At 41.4% G+C, this 19,650-nt stretch overlaps 1 protein-coding gene across 1 annotated transcript in view; it reads right to left on the bottom strand.

The window, feature by feature from the left end:
- Positions 1–1,229: 1,229 nt before the first annotated feature.
- IRS1 (insulin receptor substrate 1) overlaps positions 1,230–19,650 on the bottom strand; it is a 93,884-nt gene continuing 75,463 nt past the window's right edge. Inside the window, exon 2 of the mRNA XM_038749000.1 lies at positions 1,230–4,789. The gene's annotated coding sequence lies outside the window, so the exon portion shown is untranslated. The remainder of the gene's footprint in view (positions 4,790–19,650) is intronic.

Below are 19,650 nucleotides of genomic sequence, written 5' to 3'. Positions count from 1 at the left end.
TGAACTTTCTCTTTCAGTAACTGAGTGTGTTAACATTTGGAAAATGAACACTTACTACTTTTAAATGACAGAAAACCGGGTCAAAGATGCAACATGTATAGATGGTCCCATGTCTTCCAAGCCATGTCAGCAACAAACACAGCTCAACTCCAGTAATCCTTTAAAGTGGATATATCCAGTTGGATCCATTCCTTCTCCTAATGTACTGGAATAATAGTACTACTGTTATTATTTGCACACAGAAAGATAATGTTTCTAAAGTTCCTAGGGACCCATGGGGTGGAAGTGGCTGAGCAAGCCTGTGCTTGACTGATACCCACAATATGTGCAGCTTTGCCTTTGCCTCGAGGGAGTATGCTGAAAGGGAATATTAACTACCCTATTCATGCATTGCTTTCCTATAAAGAAAACCACCCAATCCCAGAAAATCCCAGGCTCTTTCCATTCGAGTTTCATAGGTAACTATGACAGCACACCAACCTGACTTCCAGCAGGGGCTTGAAGCATTACATCATTAACCAGCCTTATGCAGGCCTAAATCTCCTTCAGTTCACTGGGAAGATCTTTTTTTAATGTTTGGCTTTTGTGCACGCTGGATGCACACTCTCAGAGGGGCAGAGTTTCTAGGAACTTGGGTCTCAACTGCTATGGAGTCAAGTGCTCCTGGAACACCCCATTGGAGAAGTTCATTTACAGATCAGCAGCCAAACGTGTCTTTCTTTGAACTGATGGCATCAGTGCTGCCCCAGATGATTTGAACAGCTACAGTTTATCCCAGTTCTGAAGAGTTTTCATTTAGATAGTGAACACCAGTTATCTTTCCACCTGTGGCAAATGAAGTTGTATCCTTCTCCATACTGACAATGAAGAGAAGCAGTGTGGCCTAGTAGAAAGAGAAAGGGCCTGGGGCTCAGAGGACCTGGATTCTAATCCCAGCTCTGCTACTTGCCTGATGTGTGTGTGACCTTGGGCAAGCCACTTCTCTTTGCCTCAGTTCCTCACCTGTAAAATGGGAATTCGATACCTGTTCTCGCTCCTACGCAGACTGCTGAGTTCCACGTGGGACAGGGACTGTGTCCAACCTGATTATCTTGTATCTGCCCGAGGACTTACCACAGTGCTTGGCACATAGTAAGTGCTTAAAGAATACCATTTGTAATAATAATCATTAACAATACACGTGAATGTTTAGTCAAGCGTAATGAAAGGACAAAGCTTTAACACATTCCTTAAAGAAGCTCCAAACTTTAATATAGTAAGTTGCACTTCACAAAGGCTCAATTTTAAAAAGGCAAAATAGGGGGATTTACAAGCATAAAAGCCCAGGAGATAAAGGCTAAGAAACTTGCCTTTCATTTTAATGCATTTTATTTCCTCTTAGAAACTTAACAATAAATACATATTGTATTCAAGGTACACTGATCTTTTAAGAGAGATATCAAGGAAATAGCCAGAAATACAGCCTCACCTTCTAATTCATCTTTACCCTAATACTGACATTAGCTTAAAGATAAGATGACCTTTCTCCCAGAATGTTTTTTACCATCATAGTGAAATATATACTTGTCCTTCCGACGCAGGATATTTAAAACAGGGCTCTATGAAATGTGGATCCATTACGAAAGAACCTCCAGTTTGACATCAAGGGAGATGACTAAGATTCCAAATTTTAGCCACTGATTAGTTTTTAAGTCTTTGATTGTTCTTTTAGTTGGGTAGAAACCACTCAGCTCCTATTGATCTTGGCCTATACAGCACAGAGCACTTGATAGTTATCAAGACACCCATTACTCTGTGTTTTCCTCATAACCACAACTGTACGTTATCAAATTCAGCAGAGTAACATTTTTTTTTTAAATGGTATTTGTTAAGGGCTATGTGCCAGGTACTCTACCAAGTGCTGAGGTAGATACTAGATAAACAGGTTGGACAGAGTCCATGTGTCAGATGGGGCTCTTAATCCCCATTACAGATGAGGTAACTGAGGCCCAGGGAAGTTAAAAGACTTGCCCAAGGTCACACAGGAGACAAGTGGTAGAGATGGGATTAGAACCAGGGTCTCTAACTCCCAAGCCCATGTTCTTTCCACTAGGCTACATTGTTTCTCACTTGCTCTCTTTACCCCAGCCCCATTAGACTGCAAATTCTTGGAGGGTGCTTTAGTCCTTATACAGAATTTTGGATAAAATAAACACCCAGCAAGACCTCCAGTGGATGTTGATGAACCCAGGGTCAGGAAAGACCTGAGCAGTTTGGTCGGGGCAGTCTGGACAAGAGGGACCTGTATGGGATTGGGAGTCAGGAGATCCAGGTTCTAGTTCCAACTCCACCACTGCCTGCTGTGTGACCTCCAAGCAAGTCACTTTGCCTCTCTGTGCCTCACTTTCCCAGTCTGTACAATGGGAATAAAATTACCGTTCTCCATCTTTTAGTCTGTAAACCCTGTGTGGAACAGGGACTGTGTCCAATCTGACTATTCTGTACCAACTCTATGGATTTAGTACAGTGCTTGGCCCATAGTAAGAACCTAAGAAATACCATCATCATCAAAATTTAGGAGCTACAAGAGGAGAGTCTTCTCCCTTACCAATTGGTCACTCAAACCTCCCATGACATCCAAGTTTAGGAAGGTATTCCCTTCTCCCTTAAGTTCTTTTCTTAGCCAAATGTGTCCTTGTCAATTTTCCCTGGAGGGATAGATAATGTCTGTAAAATACATACCTGAAAGAGTCATGGGTTCTATAGAGAGAAATAAGCAGTATGATGGGAAGCAGGTGGTGCTGATTATGGTCATTTATTTGATAAGAACTCAGGAAATCTTGGAGGAAAAAAGGATGAGTCAAAACAAAGAAAAAACAGAGGCAAATCCATTTGGCTATGAACCTCAAATTATATGAAAGGCAAAGGTCTTTAAAGGCCAGGTTTTTATCAAAAATATATTTATGAAAATAGCATTCTATACTAAAACCAATAAGTGTGTCCAGCAAGTCCTTTGGAAAAAGTTCAATGGATGCTTATGGCTAGACACCTATTCTTTGCAGAACATGTAAAATATTGTGCTGATGCTTGAGATATGTACAAGGTAAATGGCGGAGAGATACGTGCCATTAGGTTTAGTCAACAGTAGCACAGCCCTCGTAGAGGATGAGGAGTCTCATTTTAACTCCATCCCCTGCGGTTTTTCTGTTCTTGCAGAGCAGGGTGTGTGGAGAAAACCAGAGGAGATTAGTGCCGGATAGACTATTGAAGTTAAACCATTAGAACGTTCACTGATTAAAACAAAAAGATCTGCAGGCAATATTATTTCTTGAAAGACATGTTCAATACAATTTATTCTTTCTCAAAGAAAAATCCCAAGATGCACCACCCTCTCAAACAGGAAAAGGATAGAACTCTGTTTTTCTCCACTGATACGATGTGTACATGGTACGCTATTTTCCCTTTAAGTGCTCTATACACCTGTGCTTTATTAAATAATCGTCAACAGGCCAGGGCTCTGTAAGCGCAATGGGTCAATTACATTCTTTTAAAGACTTTACACCCAAAGTTCTCAGAAAACATGAGATAAGGGGGTTTTTGTTTGTTTGTTTTAAGTAGAGTGAGATGAGTTCTCCTTGTTGTAGTAATACCCTCTCTGGAATTTTAATTTCAATATAGCAAGCACTTACTTGCCTCACCATTCTCAAGACAAAACAGGAATAAAATATTTGTGTGCACTGAAAGATTAGAGGAAAAGGGATAGACAACTTACAAGAGGGGAAGAAAAAAAGATAAACAGTATCTAGTTTATTACCATAGAAAGAGATTTCCAGAATTTACAAACACCCACAATGTTCATTCCAAGGAGAGTTTTGATTTGAAGGATTCACCCAAATTGCTTTTTTTTTTTTACAATATATACAGCGGAAGACTTTGATTTTTTCTCATTTTTTTGTGCAATTGATGAATTCGAGCTGAAACTTGCAAATACCAAATACAGTAAATTTGTCTTCTGTTTGGTTGACACAGCCTACTGTCTTACAGGAGAAGTACAAAATTTATTATTTTTTGGAAGGAATTCAGCTCCATATTGGGGTTATGTTACAAGAGACAGTATCAGTAAATATAACTGTACAATCGAAGGCCATTTGAAGGCCTGTGATTTATATTATATTATTTTCTGAATTATAATCTTAAAACAAGAATAGTACCCTACTCTATTCTTATTAGCCTTGTTTTAAGCAGTTTTCCCACTCTGTTTACAACAGATCATAGTATACCTCAGTTCCACATCCAAAAAAAAGATGTGTTGTAGGAAAAGAGTTACCTTTTAATTAAAAAATTACATGTATAAATCAAAACCTATGTTAAATATTTAATACTCTTCAACCCACATTAAAAGTTTTGTACGTAATAATTTACACTGATGATTTGTCAGGTTTTCAGCAGCAAATGAAATTTAATGTACTGTGTAAATGTGCTAATAGTAAACCCATTCTCACATGATATAGTGGTGTGCACATCAGTTCATGGTGGTCAGCTAAAGTCCTTGTAGGATTTTTGAGGATGAAGTTAGGCAGACTCTATGTCCTGGTTTGTCACAGTGCTTTTTTGCTTGGTTACAATAGAGAATGTGCGGTTCAGTCAACTAACTCCTGAGGTTTGTGTAAAGTAAACAAACTAAACTGGATGTATCGTACCATCTATTGAGGAAGAGGATCTGAGGTCCTAGTTGTGATACATGAAGCTTTTAGAGTCCGGATACCCATGAGTTAAAGAAGAATTTGCTGAGGTTGTATAGGTCTTCATTCTGAAATGGAAAAAAAAAAGAGAAAATTACCATCGGAGCATTTTGAATGGAATGCAACCACTGGATTTTTTTGAGGGGGGCGGGGTACTAATATGCAGTTGGTTTAACTCATTCATTTAAAAACATTAGCATCTAAAACAATCATACACCAAAACTTGCAAAGTTAGAATAGATGAACTGATCACTATCACTCATCCATTTTAGTCCTAAAGCTTATTTCTGGAGGCAACATCGCAGAAGGATTATGTAGTAAAAGCAGCTTGGCTCGGTACAGAATTTTGGGAGAGGCGGGTGGGCGAGAGGAATCAAGGCAAATGGAGTTCAGAGGCATATAAGAAGGAAACTAGGTCAAAGTCAGATTCCATGGAAGATCCAAGGTAGATATCCACAATTGAGAGCATCTTAGACTGCCTTTTGATTAAAGAGAGTTGGATGTTAGAGAGAAGCATTATAGTTTCCCATTCTACCAAAAGGACATTGGCAGTGATACACACACATCCTTCTTTCCCACCCACAAATTCCTGCTTTGGCCCATCTGTGGCAGTAAATATGCATTCTCCTTTACACGTTCACAACTAACCCGATACGTTAGGCCCGGAATCAAGAAGAGCATCTAGGAAGGAAGGGAACAGTCCTTTTGCGCACGACGTTATGACAGTAAAAAAACACCAGTTTAAAAAAATGACTTGCAGGAAGACAGACTAAGCTTAAAGACATACTGTTTATATACTGGCTTTCAAGCCCTTCAGAACTTATGAAATTAGGATGCAGAACTATAAACGAAGAGTTCTGTATAATCTCCATATTAACTATGCTCCTAAAAGATAAGCAAACAGTATGGTTTTCCACTTACAAATAAAGGGACACTGAAGTTCAAAACTAAAAAAGCCATCTGTCCTGTGCCTAGTAATTGCCCCCCAAACAGGATTTACTTTGTGTGGTCCTTGAAGTGAAAGGAAAGCCTATCCTTGCAAATGATGTGTGGTATGCTGTGAAACTCCCTGGGGAATTATCTCACAGATCTCTTATTTACACTCTATTTTCTTCGGCACACACATTGCAATCTACTGGAATGTTCCTCCCAGAATATCTATATACAGATTATAGTTTCACAGCCATGGACCTAAAATTAGACAGTAATACCATACTTTATTAAAAGACTAGCGACAAACAAAGAAATGGCCTAATTTAAACTGGGAAGGAGTGAAGTGCGATGGTTTGCTTTTCGTTTCATAGCTGGCTCTTATCCAAAACAGCTGAATGAATAGCTTAGAATGGGAACAAAGTGTACCCGATAGTGTGGTCACGTGATCCAACCTGTACTGGGAAAATGATGGGAGAAGGGAAAATATTCAGTGGCGTCAAATATATCAAAATCTGTTGCTCTGAGACACTATTCAAACGCAGGTGGGCAGAATGAAGATATGTGAAGTGAGCTGCCCTTCGCTTTGGAAGATGGTGCGGCTGACACTGCAATCCTAGCCATGTGGTGGTATACTTTTCAGGCAAAAATCATAGGGATCTTCTGATTCTCCAGGCCACTTATACATTACAATACCTAGAAACAGTGTTATCAGTAAGGGGGCAAGGGGCTGGAGCAATTGAGAGGGGGGGACTTTAAGAGTGGAGCGAGAAGCAGAGGGGCCTAGTGGGTCTGGGAGTCCAAAGGACCTGGGTTCTAATCCCAGCTCTGCCACTTGTCTGCCGTGTGACTTTGGGCAAGTCACTTCACTTCTCTATGCCTCAGTTAGCTCATCTGTAAAATGGGGATTAAGACAGTGACTGTGTCCAACCTGATTAACTCCAGCGCTTAGTAGTGCCTGGTACACAGTAACTGCTTAACAAATACCATTAAAAAAAACTGGGCTAACCTGAAATCTCTTCCTATCTACTGGTCTCCCCCAACGAATGCCACCCCCGCTCTTGCCCCTCCTGTTAAATCAGTCAGTCTATGGTATTTATTGAGCACTTACTGTCTGCAGAGCATTTTACTAAGCACTTGGGAGAGTACAATGTAACAATAAACAGACACACTCCCTCTCCACAACCAGCTTACATTCTTTAGCCAGTTTGCGGTCCCAGAGTTAGCCAGACAGCCCTTCCCAAGCGCTTAGTACAGTGCTCTGCACACAGTAAGTGCTCAATAAATACGATTGATTGATTGATTGGAGGAGGAGCTCTGGAGAGCTGCTACCGTGAGGTTGATAGGTCAGTTGTCAATCGTATTTATTGAGCGCTTACTATGTGCAGAGCACTGTACTAAGCGCTTAGCACTGGAATGGTTGCAGGCTGCATCCCCCCTTTGCTCTTTGTCTTTTCTTCCCTGCCGCCCCTCAGAGTCCTGCTTGCTGGGAAGGATGGGGGGCCTCTAGAGAGTAGAGCTTGGGGCAGATACTCTGACTCCCATGCCCTAACACTGGGCGTCCTTAAAGAGCCATCTATCAGAAACAGAACCTAAATGGTCACAATTCAATTGTAAAGCTGTCAATTTTGGCTTGGATTATCACCACTGCTATCTGTAGCTGTTGCTCTCTTACAGGTCTTCAATGCAAGACTCTGGAAAATATCCAAAACAGAGAAGAAAAGGTTAAGTCAATACCAGGTAGTGGAGGCAGAATTAACATTTGGAAAATATTTCTGTATTGTACTTTCCAAGTGCTTAGTACAGTGCTCTGCCCACAGGAAGTGTTCAATAAATACGATTGAATGAATGAATGGAAAAGAATCCCAGTCCTCAAGGAGAGAAAAAGAGAAAGGGGTGTGTGTGTGTGTGTATGTCTGTGTGTGTAAGAAAGAGTGTGAATATCTGTGTGTGAGAGAATGTGTTTTTGTGTGTGTGTGTAAGAGAGAGATATTGTGAGTGTAGCCAAGTTGCCCATATGATGAAGCAGTGTAACCTAGTGAAAAGAGCGCAGGCTTGTAAGTCAGAGGACCTAGGTTCTAATTCCAGCCCCAGCACTTGCCTGCTGTGTGAACTTGGGCAAATCACTTAACTTTTTTAGGTTTCAGTTTTCTCATCTGTAACATGGGGATTCCCTCCTACTTAGACTGTGAGTCCCACGTGAAACAGGGCTGTGTCCTACCCAATTTATTTTGTATCTATCCCAGAGTTTAATACAGTGTACAGTGTAAGCACTTAACGAATACCACAATTAATTATTAGTAGTATGTGTGTGCAAATGGACACACTCACACACAAGCTCTCATACTATACAGCTTTAGGAAAGCAAGTCTTTGTAAGTATAGCAAGGCTCTACGCTAAGAAACGTCTGTGACTTGGGAAAACAACCTAAAAATACAGGGAGCAGTGAATACAGTATTTTCCCATAACACACAAAAATGTGAAATATTTCCCTACAAAAATGCCACAAAAATTCCACTTACAGTGAGGTTGCTAAAATTAATATTTCCACTTACAGCCTCCAGTGATAGCTAGAGAACTCAGACATATGTTACACCTGTCAAAGTCTCATGGTGGAAAATTTTGTCTTAACATTACCATATCACCACATTGGTTTGTTTTTTAACAGGACAATTCCAGTTTAAGATGCTCCTTTACTTTTAAAAAGGCCATTTTAAGATCACTGGACAATCTTTGATGGAGATAGTTAATAGCAGTCATAGCATTTGCTGAGCGCTCACTGGGTGTAAAGTACTATACTACATGCCTGGGAAGCACAGAAGCAGTGTCGTCTAGTGGGTAGAACACAGGCTTGGGAGTCAGAAGGACCTGGGTTCTAATCCTGACTCTGCCACTTATCTGCTGTGTGACCTTGGGCAAGTCACTTCACTTCTCTGTGCCTCAGTTATCTCATCTATAAAATGGGGATTAAAACTGTGAGCCCCATGTGGGACAGGGTCTGTGGCCAATCCTATTTGCTTGTACCCACCCCAGAGCTTAGTACAGTGACTGGCACATAGTAACCGCTTAACAAATACCACAATTATTATTATTATTATTATTATTAAAACATTTCATGCCCATCACGAACTTACACCCTAAGTAGGGGAGAGAGATCATTTCTAATCAGATGGAGGGGGTGATCCAGACCTGATCGGCAGGGGCTAGTTCAGATAGAGGGATTGAAGGGAAGATCTCCTCAAAAATCTCCAGGGGCTACCAATCAATCAATCAATCAATCGTATTTATTGAGCGCTTACTGTGTGCAGAGAACTGTACTAAGCGCTTGGGAAGTACAAATTGGCAACATACAGAGATAGTTCCAACCCAACAGTGGGCTCACAGTCTAAAAGGGGGAGACAGAGAACAAAACCAAACATACTAACAAAATAAAATAAATAGAATAGATATTCTCTTCAACCTACGCATCAGGCAAAAACTCCTCACACTCGGCTTCAAGGCTGTCCATCACCTCGCCCCCTCCTACCTCACCTCCCTTCTCTCCTTCTCCAGCCCAGCCCGCACCCTCCGCTCCTCTGCCACTAATCTCCTCACTGTGCCTCGTTCTCACCTGTCCCGCCATCGACCCCCGGCTCACGTCATCCCCCTGGCCTGGAATGCCCTCCCTCCGCACATCCGCCAAGGTAGCTCTCTTCCTCCCTTCAAAGCCCTACTGAGAGCTCACCTCTTCCAGGAGGCCTTCCCAGACAGAGCCCCCTCCTTCCTCTACCCCTCCTCCCCCTCTCCATACCCCCACCTTACCTCCTTCCCCTCCCCACAGCACCTGTATATATGTTTGTAGGTATTTATTACTCTATTTATTTATTTATTTATTTTATTTGTACATATTTATTTTATTTATTTTATTTTGTTAATATGTTTTGTTTTGTTGTCTGTCTCCCCCTTCTAGACTGTGAGCCCACTGTTGGGTAGGGACCGTCTCTATATGTTGCCAACTTGCACTTCCCAAGCCCTTAGTACAGTGCTCTGCACACAGTAAGCATTCAATAAATACAATTGAATGAGAGAAAGAAAAAAATATACCAGAAAGTTACCATACAGTTTCATATTATAAAACCCTTTGATAAAAATTCTGTTTAGAAAAAAACACAGTGATAGTTTCTTGTATCCCCTGCTAATTGCTGATATATTGCTTAGCACCTCCACTTCAAAACTGCATTATATGAGAGAAACACACCGACTACTTCTAAAAAGGAATCTATTTTTCCCTTTAAATGCCAGGGGGCATGAGAGTGAGTGGGAAGGAGAAACTGCAACAATTTTGACATATAAAATTAAAATTTCACCAGAGACCATTACTTTTGTGCTTATTCAGCCAAACTCCATCCTCTAATTATGGATTTTGGCCTTTGGGGCATTGATTTAGAAAAGTTGCTACTATGTAAATCACTTCAGAGATGACATTTTCATTGCCCACCTCACCTTGCAGAGTCCAGATACGTTTTTTGGGTAGGTGTGTACAAAAGTTAAAACAGCATTTCAAAAGGAAGCGAGCAAAAATGCTGCATTCCAAAAAGGGCCTGAATCTGGCATTCAAGCCTTAAAAGCAACTCGTCTGTCAGTTTGGGCCCACTGTGAGGTGGTAGCATTACCCATGTTTGTTAGAGAGGGAAATGAGCCATTAAGTAAGTAGAAAAAAGATACTCCAGCCCTCTTCGGATCCCCCATAGCAGATACCGCTCTTATTCAAGGGTCCTTTTCCTCATATCTATGGAAATGAAAGAAAATGGACAGTCCCATTTGATTTAAGCACTAATGGCAGTGACCAATTTATTGATGTCTTCTCCCTGGCTACAAGAACCACCTAAGCACTTCCAATATGATACATCGAAAAAAAATCAATCCATAATATTTATTGAGAACTTACTGTGTGGAGATCACTGTATTAAGCTTTGGGAGGGTACAACATAACAGAGTTGGTAGAAACATTTCCTGCCCACAAGTAGCTTACATATCATCAAGCTAAAAAAACAAGTTAAAGGTCAGCTAAAGGTATTATTCCCTTTAGGCAGAAAGGATGAAGACATTTCAGTAAGTGGTAGGAAAGGTTCAGCTCATGTACTGCTAAGGAAGAAAATTCAGATGGAAACACCAACAGGGAAAGGGCCATTTCTTTCTTGATCCCTTTTTGTCCCAAGGAAAGGCCATCTAGCAACACTGATACCTTCATGGGCTCTCCAAAGAATCAGGCAAAACTTCTGAAAAGCCCAGACAAGTTTTGGGGACTAAGAAGTAGGCTCATAAAATGCTTCAGCTCTTCAAAAGAGCAGGGACCTTGGAGTTGGAAAACCTGGGTTCAAATCCTGGCTTGGCCACTTGCCCGCAGTTTGACCTTGGACGAATCGCTTAACTTTTCCATGCCTGAGTTTTGCTCATCTGTAAAATGAGGATTCAATACCTGTCCTCCCTCCTACCTAGCTTAGACTATGAGCCCCACGTAGGACATGGACCATGCGTGACCTGATTTATCTTGTCTCTTCTCCAGTGCATCGCGCGGTACTTGGCAAACAGTAAGTGCTTTACAAACACAATTATTATTATTTGACCAGTCCATTAAGGAGATATTACACAGAAACTATAGACTCTCCAATTAACTTTATTGGGAGTTTTGAGGTGGTGGAAGAATAAGAAAGGAACTGCTAAATTCATAAATACAAGTAAGTACTTAGTTCAGTAATTACCAGAAATACCAGAACCAAGTCATGCATTTACGTAAACTGCACATCTTTAAATGTCAAGAGGATCCCCAAAAGAATCTATTGCTAGATTGTAAGCTCTTCCTCTAGACTGTGAGCTTGTTGTGGGCGGGGAATGTGTCTACCAACTCTGTTACATTGTACTCTTCCATGTACTTAGTACAGTGCTCTGCACACAATAAGCACTCAATAAAGACAATTGATTGATAGATACCGGAACTACGGTAGTAATGACGGTGCCTTGTGCAGAGTAAGTGCTCAAAAAATACAATTGAATGAATGAATGAATAATGACATTGACCGAACATCCATAGAAGTGCTTGGGAAAGTACTACAGAAGCCCAAGACACATCTCCTTCCCAAATGGAGCGTGAACGAAATATTCTAGGAAAAAAATAAAAGATCATCCAGAATCAATTCTCAGCAATACCTTGGTGCAAGCATACAGACATAGGCCTAAGCATAACATGTGCCACAAGGAAAATCAGCCTGACAAGGACTGCTTCTCTTGGCATGGAAGGTGTAGGGAGGGCTCTAGTATTCCCTTTCAACCCTATTATTTCCCTCTCCTTTGTTAGGTTTGCTGCAATCCCCTTGGATTAGATTCCCATTTGCCCACCTGGGCAAATGAGAGGATGTCTTTTTAATAGGGTAAAAGCTAAAACTATTATGTGCATTATCAAAGTATTGTGCCACCTGGCAAATGCCCAGGATTCTTTCTAGCCTTGTTAAAACTGCATGGTGGTAAAAGCAAATGTTCGTTCTGCATTCATTAGAGAACTGCATCAATAAGTTCTGCTTTAGCTTCCTCCTTGTCTGACTTTTACACCACCCATTTAACATAAGTTTTCCATAATTTCCAGAACCGCAGAGATTATGGTTCAAGAATCAGGCCTCAACTTTCAGGTTTTAAAATGCTGACTAAGTAGGCAAAAGTGTGCTCGATCCAAATTATTCCCATATTTTAAGCTGTTCTACTTCACTTTTCTTTTGTTATCCAGTAAATGGATTTTTATATTATTTTCCTCTCCCTCGAGTCCTATTAAACATTGCTTCAAAGGGGAACGGTCTTTATTCTGCCACTACAGCACTGTCTGGGATACCTCATTGTTTCTTATCAACAAGGGTCAGTGTTTCCTTAACAACATATAAAACCTTGCACAAGACAAGTGTTTTCAGAGAGGGTGCCGGGACTACAGTGAGCTGAGGTAAGGATCATTAACATGACTGACATCACGGTTGGCAGCCTGAGAAAAGGGAAAACCTGTGTTTAATCTATTTCCTACTTACCACAAGATTAAGCTGGAGTCCCCAACAATATGGTTTGTGGTTGGCTTTATGGAAGAATTTGGTAATGCAAGACAAATGTACGGAACCAAACAAGCATCTTTAAACGTTACTACAATGTACCTCTGACAAGTGGTCTCTGCTCAACATCTGTTATGTGATATGCACAGATAAGACAAACTTGGGATCCAGCTGGTGGTGTTTGCCTTTCCACAAGGTTCTTGGTTATTTGGCTGGCCCAGTTATATGTTACTTATCAATCAATCAATGGTATTTATGGAATGCTTATTGTCTGCCGAGCACTGTACTAGGCAAAGGAATTGAAGACATGATCCCTGCCATCAAGGAGTTAAGTCTAGCTGGGGACAAAGGCACTAAAATGAATTACAGATAGGGGAAAATATGTACAAAGGGGCTGGGTGGGGGGTGGTTGGGTGAACATCAAGTGTTTAAAGAATACAGATCAGAGGGCATGGTGAATAAGGGAAAGAAAGGCTTAGTCTGGGAAGGTCATTTGGAAATAGTGTGCTATTAGTAGGGCTTCGAAGGTGGGGACAGAGATGGCTTCTTGAATGTAAGCAGAGAGGTAGGATATGGCCACAGGGGCCTGCAATGAGATAGAGGAGATGGAAGTACAGTGAAAAGATTAGTGGCAAAGGAGGCAAGTGCGTGGGGTGGTGGTAGAGGGAGAACATCAAGGTAAGGTAGGAGGGGGAGAGCCAATTGCCTAGGGTTAGCTAAACTACAGTTTCTTACGAGCAAAGTCCATTATAAACAGGGCTCCCCTTTGCAGACCCCTAATGCATATCTTTTCCTATAGGAAGTTGGCAAAAGAGAAATAGAAAGAAATTTACATTTTATTTGATATTCTTTCATCTTAAGCAATTCTTCATGAAGGGTTATAAATGTCCACGGATGGATTTAACGATCTTAACAAACCTTCCAATGAAAATGAGGCCATATTAAGGAGACAGAACTTGCTGCCATGGGTGCACAAGGATTTCTTCCAACTTTTGAGGTCATCATATCAATTCGAGCCATAAAGATTGGTAAAGCCTCTAATCTGGTGGCCAAAAAGCCAATATTTATAAGCAAGGAGGGGACTGACTGCTTAGATATCAGATGTCAAAGCAGCGTGGCTCAGTGGAAAGAGCACAGGCTTTGGAGTCAGAGGTCATGGGTTCGAATCCTGACTCCGCCACATGTCTGCTGTGTGATCTTGGGCAAGTCACTTAACTTCTCTGGGCCTCAGTTACCTCGTCTGTAAAATGGGGATTAAGACTGTGAGCCCCACGTGGGACAACCTGATCACCCTGTATCCTCCCCAGTGCTTAGAACAGTGTTTTGCACAGTAAGCGCTTAACAAATGCCAATTATTATTATTATTATTATTAAATACTGAGGAAATGCCACATAATTTCAAGAATGTTACCACTGTCCCCATGTAAAACAAGAAATAAAACTGTTAGCAAGGTTACAGATCTGACAGTAGGATCAGAACCCATCCCTAATGCCCCTGAATTGCTTGGAATATTCTGGGAGGGGACTGGCCTCTCAGCCAATACGGGGAAGAGGGCAGAGTTGCACTCTCCTGACAGTACGGTGATGGGAAGTAGCTACTGAAATTGGCCGCTGGCTACACTACTGCCTCCTATCTCTGAGATTCAGCTGGAATGGATTTTCATATGGCAATATATTCCTCTCCAGAGTAGGTTAATTTGGTCATTACCTTAATTTGGGGGTTATCTATTTCCAATTTCCCAGTTTTTCCCCAAGCAAAACTCTCAGGCAACCATCTGACTTTGCTTAATCAAATCCTCCACTTGGCCATGACCGATTTAAGCCTCAGTGATTGCGAAGACTACCTTGCAAACACTGACTTTAGCATTGTGTGTTGCAACCTTTCCCCATTCACTAATTAAATCCCACCTTTGATTTTGCCTGGTGTGAGAGTGTGGCTCATTCACAGTTACGGGAGCCTACACTGATCTCTCAATTGGATCCTGGTTGGAGCTCCTAAGTCCACTTTTTCCTTTAATAGTCCTAAATAACAGGACAGCTGATTTGGGTCCTCATTTATCGTTATATAGCAAAGAAGCCCCAAATCCAATCCAATGAGAAGCAGCTGGGTCTCATACTGACAAAACCTCTTTTAGACATTTCATTGCTCTTTAACCAGAGTCCAGCTACAGCTACCAAAAATATAATATGTGCTTTCAGAATTTAAAAGTGGCTTCAGATTACTGAGTGGCTCTTGGTCTGTGCCTATCTTTCAGATACCTGCTTGTTTCCTTGTTTTAGTTTGATGGTATATTTTGATATCCCTCTGTTGGTTCTCCCAAAGGCATTTTAGTAAGCGCTTATTGGGCACTAAAAGCTACCAACTGAATTGGCAGCCACAATCCTGGTCCACCAGGAGTTTCATTGCTACATGGCTCATTACATCTAGAATTAAGGGAGATGCAGGGGGTCTTATTTGTTTACCTTAGATTTCATGTTCAACTTTGAAACATTTTTTAACAAAATTCAATGCCAAAATAAGAAAACTTGCCTTCCTTTTTTAATGTATAGGTTCCGACAGACTTTACCAAAATATTTCTATTTAAAAATAGCTGTGGTAAAATAAAAAAAAAAAAACCATGCCAACACTGACTACTAAGAATGAGCACTTGGAATGGGTTTTCACCAACAATTTATACAGGTACTTCAAGTCAAAAATATAATTTGTTGGTCTACTATTTGATGAAAATTATTTTTGAGATAGAACTGCCTGGGTTATTGTCCACGAGTACCTTCACTTAGGTGTGGAGACCTAAGCCATAGATGGTGATGGTATTGGAATAAAAGGGGCCTGGAAGTTGGAAGGACTTGGGTTCTAATCCTCACTCCACCACTTTTCAGCTGTGTGACCTTAGGCAAGTCACTTACTTTCTCTGTGCCTCAGCTGCCTCATCTGGGAAAATGGGACTCTCATGGGTCTGTGACCAATTTCATTAGCTTGTATCCACCGCAGCACTTAATGCAGCACCTGGCTCATAGTAAACACTAATCTAATACCATTTTTTTTAAAAAAAGGGAAAAGGCTGATGAGATGAGGAAAAAAAGCAGCCACCTTAAAGAGAAAGTAGAAGAAAAATGCCAGAACAGGAAACAAAGCTGGAAGAATGTAAGAGCATAGCAGTGCCATTATGGGGTCTGGCCAGTGGTCCACCCAGTCCTGTATTCGCTCTCCAAAAGCAAGGGACGCAGTGATGGTTACTCTCCTGAGCAGTCGTCCTAAGGTTTAAACGCATAATCAATCAATTGTCCCCATCCAATCCCCATCGCCCCGACTCGTCCCCTTTGCCCTACCTCCTGCCCCCCACAGCACTTGTGTACATATTTATAATTATATTTATATAAATGATGTGTATATCTTTAATTCTATTTATTTATACTGATGCTATTGATGCCTGTTTACTTGTTTTGATGCCTGTCTCCCCCCCCCCCGCCGGCCCCTTGTAGACTGTGAGCCAACTGTGGTCAGGGACTGTCTCTATTTGTTGCTGAACTGTACTTTCCAAGAGCTTAGTACAGTGCTTTGCACAGAGTAAGTGCTCAATAAATGACTGACTGACTGAATGAATTGTATTTATTGGGCACTTACTATGTGCAGAAGAGTGTATTAAGTGCTTGGGAGAGTAACTTCTAACATCTGCAACTTCTCCCTGTACATGCCTAGCTGCCTCTCTAATAAAGCTCATTATAGACCGCTCTTTCATTAATGTAGCTAACCCCTCCTTTAACCTGAAGATTTCTGGCCTGCACCATATCCTGGGGTAACAGGTTCCATATGCTACCAGCCGCTATGTAAATGAGAACTTAAAACTCTGATGGGTGTCCCCATCAGGCTGTTAAATGATTTACTGAACAACAGTTCTGTATTTGTCCCACCCACCCTGCTTTGTATCTTAAAAAAAAAACCAAAACCATCATGGTACAATTTCATGCAAAGCGCAGTCTGTGCCTAAGGAATGTCATGGGGTGATACATTAAACATTACAACAGATAGCATTAGCATAGTTTTATGTGACTCTTAAAATTAATGCTGTCTACAGAGAAGCTTTGAAAGAGGAAACCAAAAGATTAGGTCTTGCCCTCTGCAGTCTTCGGCTGACGTAACAGCCATTAAAGCAAATAATGCTTTGTGAAAGAATTCTCATGAATAGGCTTAAATGGATATTATGTAAGTTACTCATACTGTTTCCAGGTTCCAAAGCAGAGCTAATAATATTTTCAGGGAGGAATGGGGCATTTTACAAAAACTCTCATCTGAAGGAAGTAAAGAGGGTAATATAGCCAATGCTGTATGACTAACTTTATGAAAAGCTGAAATTGCTGCCAGATGCGTTCTAACTGTTCTCAGCTGTAGAAACACGAATAAAATCTGAAAGATAATCTAAAATCATTGATAATGTATACATAGTTTGGAGCTCTTGGCTCTTTTGAGCAAAGCTACAAATCTCTTAACTTATAAACATTTCCTTTTATTCTAGGCAACCAGATAGAGTCTCCCAGGATATACCAAGCTTTGACCAAAGACATACACCCATAAAAACTTATATTCTCTTCTTCCTCCTACTTCCCAATAGTGTCTATTAATCCTCACCTTCTAACAGACAGAACAAAGAGTTAATTAGCACCTATCGGAAAAAATGTTCTTAATCAGTATCTTGTTTCTGCAAATACTCAGCCACAGCAAATAATTCCCCTCTTTCCCCACTATGGGACTATCATCAACACTTTCAAGGAACCTTTGCAGACTCTTAAACGAGGCTCTTGGATCCACCCTGAGAATTTAAGTCTGATCCTGGGTCCCAGGGTACCCATACCTGCTCTGGAATTCTTCTCTAGGACCAGACCAAATCCTGATTTGAGGAATTCCTGGGGATGCTGATTTCCAAACACAATCAATGCTATTAACGGGTAGGATCAATGATCCACCTCCTGTTGGTGAAGCAACAGGAAGTTTTTATTTAATGGTATCTGTTAAGTGTTTATTTTGTATCAGGCACTGCACTAAGCACTGGGGTGGATACAATTAATCAGGTCAGGCATAGTCTCTGTCCAACATGGGGCTAACAGTCTTAATTTCCATTTTACAGATGAGGTAACTGAAGTACAGAGAAGTGAAATGACTTGCCCAAAGTCACACAGCAGACAAGTGGCAGAGCCAGGACTAGAACCCAGGCCTGTGCTCTATCCACTAGGCCATGCTGCTTGCTGTGCATGTGCTTAAGACATACACGGTCAAGTGCGCGGTTGATTAAAAGGGGAGGAAGAATCGGAGAAATGAGGGCACAGTCAGGGAAAGCCTTTTGGAGGAGATGTGATTTTAAGAGAGTTTTGAAGGTGGGGAGAGAGGTGGACTGTCATTTGTGAAGAGGGAAAGAGTTCCAGGCCCAAGGAAGGACGTGAGCTAAGGGTCACCAATAGGATACAGTAGATGGGAATGGGGTACAGAGAGTAGTTTCTCAAAGGAGCAGTGTCTGCTGACTGAGTTTTACTAGGAGATCAGCAATGTCAGGTAGGAGGGAGAGAGATAACCGAGTTCCCTGAAGCCGTTGGTAGAGTTTTTGTTTGATGTGGACGTGGATGGGCAACCACTGTATGTTTACCAGGAATGGGGAGATAGACGCTTATACTTTTCGGAAAAATGACCTGGGCAGCAGAGTGTAGTACAGACTGGAGACGGGGCAGACAGGAGGCAGGGTGGTCAGCGAGGATGTAATAGTCAAGGAGAGAAATGATAAGGTCTTGGATCAGAGTAGTTGCAGTTTGGATGGAGAGGAAGGGGCAGATTCTGGAGATGTTGTGACTCACCCGTCATTCAACCCACAGATTCAATGTGTCACCAAATCCTATCAGTTCAACCCTCACAACATGTCTAAAACTTCCCTTTTCCTCTCCAAACTGCTACGTTGATCAAGTAGTTCTCCTATCCCTCCTTGACTACTGCATCAGGCTCCTTGCTGATTTCCCTTCCTTCTGTCTCCCCACTCCAGCCTAGACTTCCTTATGCTGCCTGGATCATTTTCCTAAAAACCATTCAGTCCACGCCTCCCCATTCCTCAAGAACTTTCAGTTGCTTGCCCATCTACCTTCACATCAAACAGATGTGTATTTTAATGTCTGTCTCCCCCTCACTACCAGATCCACTACCAGAATGATTGCAGATGGAGAACGGGGCATTCTGGGAGAGATGTGTCGGTGGTGTTGCTTTGGATCGGAAACGACTCGAAGGCATAAGACAAGATGCCCCCTCAAGACTGTGAGCTCCTGTGGGTAGGGAACTTTCCTACCAGCTCTGTTACACTGTGCTCTCCTAAGCAAGTAGTAAAGTGCTCTGCACCCAGTAAACACTCAATAAGTAATTGGACTGATTAAGGTACTTGCCCAAAGTCACACAGCGGGCAAGTGGCAGAGGCAGAATTAGAACTCAGGTCTCCTGACTCCCATCACCGTGCCCTTTCCAGTAGTCCACGGTTATTCTCTAACTCCCATTTAACCTCCCAATGTCTGAGTTTCCTCAACCTGTAAAATAGGGATAAAATACCTGTACTCTCTCCCTCTTTGACTGAGTCCCATGTGGGAAAGGGACTGTGTCCGATCTGATGATCTTTTATCTACCTTAGTGCTTAGTTCAGTGCACAGCCCATAGTAAGCACTTAATAAATACCACTACTATTACTATATGATTACTATTATTACTATGACCACTCATTATTATTACCACAATTGCCAAATACCCATTAAGTTATTCAAAGTTGTAAATAGAGTCAGTTCTTCTAGGATGTGTGTTTTCACTATATTTATTTGGTTAGAACATGTTGGAGAAAATGAAACACGCATTTGCATAATAATGATAATAATAATAATGATGGTATTTGTTAAGCGCTTACTATGTGCCAAGTACT

Source organism: Tachyglossus aculeatus, chromosome 7, assembly GCF_015852505.1.
Source record: "Tachyglossus aculeatus isolate mTacAcu1 chromosome 7, mTacAcu1.pri, whole genome shotgun sequence".
Lineage (NCBI taxonomy): Eukaryota > Metazoa > Chordata > Mammalia > Monotremata > Tachyglossidae > Tachyglossus > Tachyglossus aculeatus.
The sequence above is the reverse complement of the archived record's forward strand: the minus strand, read 5'-3'. Positions and strand labels throughout refer to the sequence as shown.